Raw genomic sequence first — 6449 nt, 5'->3', positions numbered from 1 at the left:
GTGGTGGAGAGGCCGGGCCAGGCGGGCGCGCTCCAGCCGCACGAGCCAACGCTGGCCGCGAACACCTCGCTGGGCCTGTTTCTTCAAGCGCAAACCCGAGACACTGAAGGCCGCCACGGCGTCCGACTGCAGAGATTCAGTGGGCCGCAGACATAAAACGCGCAGGCTCCTCCACACGTGGCGACGCCGTGGGACCCTCCCGCGGTCACTGTCGTGGCTGAGCAGGGCCGCCGCGGCCACCCCAGTGACCTCACTGCTGCGATGGGGGATGCCGTTTGTCGTGGCGGGACCCCCGCGGCCACCATGGAGGCCCCCGAGCGGCGTCCACTGGCTGGAAGCGCGAGCCAGGGGCAAGCGCGAGGTGTGACGCGGCTTCTGGCTCTGCGATGCGCCTGGGCGTGGCCCCGGGACCAGGCCCAGCCGAGGTCCCGCCACGGCCGGCTGGACTCCCGAGCCTGACAGCCGCAAGCGCGTCCTTCCCGAGACGGCGGCTCAGACCCGGCTGGTGGGACGCAGGTACGTGGCCCCTGCGCCGTGGCCCTGGCGGCAGGGCTGTTGGCCACCAACCTCGGGCGCGCCCCTTGGTTCCCCACGGTCTAAAAACAGGCCCCAGCCGCTGACCTAACCCTGGCATCGCCCTTCCTCGCTGGGCGGGGCAGGCAGGCCTCCTCCGCCCCTCGGCGTGCCACTCGCCGCCGGACTGGGACAGTGGACAGTGCCGGGCTTCCCGCGGGGCCTCCCCTGTGGCTCCCCCGTGCCACGGGGAAGGACTGTAATGGCAACTGCAGAGCACCAAGCAGGAGGCCCCGTGGCCTCTGCGTATATTTTTCCGGTTCCCCCCAAACGCTCCTCTTGAAGCGGCCAGGTGAGCCAGCCTCCGCCCGTGAGCTCCCCGGCGAGTGGGGCAGCTGTGTTTGCAGGGCATCAGGCGTCCCCAGAGATTTGAGTGCCCCTGTCCTTCTGCCTCCCGGGTTCTGAAAGTCTTTACTGCCCAGCGTCCCTGGGCTGGCCGTGGCCTTGAGTCAGTCCATTTGAGAACAGCAAGCCCACCAGAGCAAAGTCGCTTACGACAGGCCCAAACAAGCCGCCTCGGGAGCAGCTCTGACGTCTGCTAACACCCTGGCAGCCCCTTCCCAGAGGGCCGGGGAAGGCGGCAGGCTGGGTCTGCTGCTCTCCGCGCCCTCACTGGCTCTGGCTGCCTGCGGGTGCTGCCTTTGAGGCAGACGGGGGGTAGCCCCGGGAGGTGGTGGTCGTGCAGGTGACAGCGACCGCGGGGAGGGGCAGCAAAGTCCTGGCCTCGGGAAGAACACCCGGGCCGCTGACGAGGGTAACGGCCGCGTGGTGCTGGCGGACCTCTGCCCCCATCACAGTGACTCCCCAGGTCCTGACTCCCGGGTGGCTGCAAGCAGCCCTGGGACACGCTCGGTGCTTCAGAACACCCACGGCATGACAAGTAGAGCCCTGGGGAGATGGCTCCTGACCCACAGTGGACACCTGTGGCGAGTGCTGCCCACGCCCCACCTCCGGCCCGGCCAGTTGGCGGGGATGGCGCCGTGGTCCCCTGGGACGCTCGCGTGGCCGCCGCTTGAAAGTCACGGTGTTCCTCTTGGCGGATGTTGTTCTCAACTCCGGCTTCATGTATTCCACACGCACACCAGCGTCCCCGACCGTCCACCCACTGGGGGATTTCTTCGAAAGGTCACACGGCATTTTCATCTAGAAATGTGGAGGAGAGGCTGAGCCCCAGTAAGACGAGTAGGCTCACGGGACCGCGGGCCTTGGTGATGTTCGAAGCCAGATGCTGGGCGTTGCAGATCCACTTCTAATTGGATTGGAGGAAGAAAGCAACTTTGCCTCAGGCAAACCACGGCACATGCTGGCGGGCCCAGGCCTCGTGGAGGCCGGGGAGGGCCGGTGCTCGAGGACGCATCTGCCCTGGGCAGGCGGCCCAGGCCCCAGCTCGCTCCCTCCCGGGGTGTCCCCGGCCAGTCCCTAGCCCTTGCCGGGCTCCCTTCTACAGGACGGGTGCAGTGGCCGTCGCGGGCCGGGTGAACAGTCCCCCCGTGACCAAGGCCTAGAGCAAGGGGAGGCTCGTGGTCACGGTCGCCACTGTCAACATTCCCGCCTCTAAGGAAGGTGGCCGAAGCCTCGAAGCTGTAACCTGGGAAGCGCACGCCCAGGAAGCTCGTCTAGCAATTTCCTGCTTCTCCCGAATTCTCTCGGAGGCCGCTACCCACAGCCTTGTATCAAACTATCACCAGAGCCTGGCTACTCGGGGTGAACAGTTTCATTGAAGATTTGAAGACAGGGATGAGGAGAAACTCGGCCCCGGAGAGCTTGAGTCGGCAGCTGTTGAACTGGACTGCGCGTGTTTGAGCCAGGCTCTCTCACCATCCTCCCTCAGCGGGCTGGGACCTCTGGCCATGCTGTGAAGGCCCCTCTCTCCCTTCCCCCCCACCTCAGCCCCTTCCACCTCCTTTCCCCTCTTCTCTTCCAGCAGGGCGCATACCCCAAGTCTCGCCACACCCCAATACACAGCAGTGCACCCCTGGCCTTCACCCCAAACACCACATTAGCACAGGCCCAAACTGCGGGTCTGCCTCGCTGGACAAAGCTTCCATCTGCTCTTGGGTTTCCCGCGGAGCCACTGGGAGACCCGCAAGTGCCCGCACAGGTGTGCGCAGGTGACTGCAGGCGCCGGCCAGCCCGGAGCGTTCCACCAGCCCGGTCCCCTTGCTGTCACATGAGGGCCCCTGGCCTGGTGGGAGGACGCAAAGCACTGGAGCCCACTGGCCCCCTCCTTGGCTGGCCCCTTGCACCCATCCCCACCCAATGCACCAGGCCCAGCTCATTCTGACTGAAATCCCGAGTGCGTGCAGCGAGGCAGCGGGAGCTGAGGCCTCCAGTGCTGAGACAAGGTCGATGAGGGCAGCCGGCCCGCCCACGCAAGGTCCAGTGACAGGAGAGGGACTGTCCAAGCGCTCTGTCTCCGAACAAGAAACAAAGGGTCAGTGGCCAGTGGGCGGCCGGCCGCACAGCAGAGGAAATGGGCCTGAGAAAGCCCCCACCTCTGCCCCATCTGTGTCCCCTGGGGCGGCACCAGCGCCCAGTTCAAGAGCGCGGCCAGCGCTGGAGCCCAGCCACCCAGCAGGTCCATCACCCGGGAAAGTGAAGCCAGATCTGGCCGCACAGTGCTCTGACTCAGCGCACCGTCCTCCCCCCGCCTGAGGTCTTCCTGTTTATGTTGTCCCTTGGTTTTATTATTTATTTTTAGCCCTGATTTCGGAAGCTTTTATTCTGCTGGGCATTGGCAGGGTGTCAACGGCGTGGGCCTGGGCTCTGAAAAGATCTTTGTGGGGGCCTGGCCTGGGGCCCTGGGGAGACAGAGCGCCAGTGTGGGCCGCCTCGCGCTGCCTCTTCACCCGCCTGGCCAGCGAATTTTGGAAACAGGAGTGACCTTAGATTTCATCTGGTCCAGGCCCCACTGTTGAATGGAGAAACTGAGCCCCGCAGCACCTTCCCTGGGGGTGGGGGCTCCGACCCTCGGGGTGCCTCTCTGCTCCCTGCAGGGAGCCATTTCCAGAGCAGAATCTTCCCTCCTACGTGTCAGGGTGTGGGTTTGGCCCGGGAGGGTCTGCCTGGCATTCATCACCCACCTACGTCTATTTCCTCTGGATTCCGAACGCAGCATTTAAGTGATGCAAAAAAGCCGAAAGGCTGCAGCACCAGTGGGAACGCTTCCCAGCATGTGCACACGCTCTTCGTTTGTTATCATGTTTCTTTCAGAGGCACAAAAACACTTTCCAGAGAGCCCAGAGCAGCGGGCGAGCCTGGGCTCCCCTCACTGGCTGCCGTGGCCATGGAGAAGGGACAGGCTTCAGCCCCCGGACAACGGCCTCTTTGACGGGGACTATACCGAACCAGAATGACAAGTGCGCGCGAATAAACAAGGCTGGAGCCAATCTGAAGTCGTTTTACACTGTGTGTCATGGAAGCCAGTGCATTTCCGCTCCTGTGTACAGGGCCTCTGCCGCCTAATTGTGGCGGCCCAGGGTGAATGCTAATAGGCGGCCAGCCCCTGGCGGGAACCAAGGCCCTTTCCTGACCTCTACAGGCCGTTCGGAGGAAACAAGGACGCCCTCTGGAAAATTACAGCCCAAGAGGCCCTGCCGGGGAGGCTGAGGGAGGTTTCCGGAGCCTCCCACACAAGACACCCAAGTCCCACCCCGCCGCCGGCCGCTGCAGAGCCTTGTTTATAGCAGGTGACTGAGGCAACGGGCAGGAGCTCAATCTCTGGAGGTCTCTGAATGGAAACCGAGGCCTCCAGTGCTGGGCCCCAGGATACAGGGGTGAACAAATTCATCTTTGTTCTCCAAGAACTTATCCTCTGGGAGGGCGGGGGCGGGGGGCTGACAGAAGAGTCTGTAGCCAACAGGTGTCATGAAAGCAATGAGCGATTGCTACATGGCATTTGGGGAAAGCAGAGTCTGATCACGGAAGGCTGCCTGGAGGAGGGTGCATTTAAACCTAGGCGGGATCAAACTAGTCATGAGGACCACAGGAGGCCGCGGAAAGGGTCTAGGCAGCCGGAGTAAAAGCAGTTTCGTTCCACAAATCCTGGGCACAAGGGGGAGAAGACCCAGAGAGGTGGCAGAATGGAAGGTGGGAAGGGGCCGGCAGCGCCAGATTCTCGAGACGCAGACGCAGCGGGCGGATGGTGGCAGGTGCAACCGACACTGAGTGCGTGCCTGGCGGCGGTGGCCCTGGAGGACACGCGGGCCGCGTGGTCACTGGGCCTGGTCAGGCGCAGAGACGGCAGACTCTCATGCACTGGGGGGGCAGCACTGGGGCAAAGCCCCTGCCTGGGGGGTGGCGTGGTCTGCGCTGAGCCCATTGTGCGGAAGGCGGGAGTGATGCTCAGAGCGGGGACTGAAAACCAACCCGTTTCCTCCCAAGAGGTGAGCTGCTCCTCACACCCACCCTGGGGTCCCGAGGAGGCCTTTCCCCTGCAGTGCGGGCCCGCGGTCAGCCTGTCCGTGTGGAGTCCTGCCCTGCTCTTCAGAGCCGTACGCGCCGGCCGATCCCCGCCTTGAGGTGGTACCAGGCTGGCCCAGGCCCGCAGGCCTCGAGCAGGCAGGCCTCCCCCCGCCCCGTCTAGAATAGCTTCCTCTTTCAGACTGAAGTGTGGGGGCCCCTGGGTGTTATTCTCTCTGGAAGCACCCCCTCGTTTATGCTGCACATACAGCTGGCAGGAGTGTGGCCTCGGCACCACTGCCCACAGCCCGCACGGACTGACCACTGGCCCCAGAGACTACAGTGAGACCCGGGCATCTCGACTGGCAGGCTCAGGGAGTCGTGCTTGATTTTCATTGTTTGGTCAGAGGGCGGGCACGGTGCTGGTCTGCTGCAGAAAGATCATTTGATCGCTGTAAAACTCTAGGCGAGACTAGAAAAGATGATTAAAATCTCCTAATGCGAGCGACCGGCCTGCCCGGCCACATTAGCAGCTTTGGCTACCTGTCCACAGCAGTTTCTCCCATAGAAGACAGCCGTGTGCATTTCCCTACATGGCTTGAAACCGACACAAACGACCCGCTGCGGTCAGATGCGGATAGGAAAGGCCCGTGCTTCCCGCAAAGGCGCCCGACCCGGTTCCCGAGGCCGCCTGGCATAAAATCATCTCCAGGCGCCGCAGCCTGCGTCAGACACACTGATCTGACGACAGAGCTTCCCTCGAGTGCTTGTCTCCGAAAGCCCTGGGCCAGCATCATGCGTGCGTGTGGCTGTGTGAGCGCACACGTGTGTGTGCATGAGTGCTGGGAATCACATGTTCAGCTCCGGCGCCACTGTGCTGAAATGCCTGGAAAGGATGAAGTTTGCTTCTATGCAATCACATCGCTTTTATTATTAGACACTGCAAGGCTGTCACACCGCCCCTTTCTATCAAGTGCCGGAGGACGACTTTCCTTTTCTGGACAACACTTCTCACCAAGAGTCCACGGGGCACACATGGAGCCAGGCAGGGCCACGGTGAGGGCAACAGCGAGCCTGGGCGGGTGGGGGGCGCGGGCGGCAGACCCAGGGTCGTGTCCCAAAGCCCTAGCGGCAGTGCTCAGGCTTCTGCCCGGTCTCCCCGATGGCGACTCCCAGGACTGGCACCGGCGCAGGCTGCACCCCAGGGCTGCGGGCCCATCACCCAGGGCACGGGCAGCCGGGCAGATCCACTCTGCTGCGTCCTATGCTCCGGGCACTGGCAGAGGCTTGGGTCCAGCGTGAGTCAACGGGGGCGCGGCTCCATGTCCAGGCGGAAGCCACAGCTGTGCGTGGGCACTTACCCCCGGGAGGGTCCGAGGCGGGGGGCCTGGAGCCTGACTCTCCTGGGGTTGGCGCCCTCAGCGCGAGCTTGTCACTTACCCCCGGGGAGGGTCCTGGGTGGGGGGCCTGGAGCC

This window comes from Condylura cristata, unplaced genomic scaffold (genome assembly GCF_000260355.1).
Source record: "Condylura cristata isolate star-nosed mole 26May11 unplaced genomic scaffold, ConCri1.0 scaffold00035, whole genome shotgun sequence".
Lineage (NCBI taxonomy): Eukaryota > Metazoa > Chordata > Mammalia > Eulipotyphla > Talpidae > Condylura > Condylura cristata.
The sequence above is the reverse complement of the archived record's forward strand: the minus strand, read 5'-3'. Positions refer to the sequence as shown.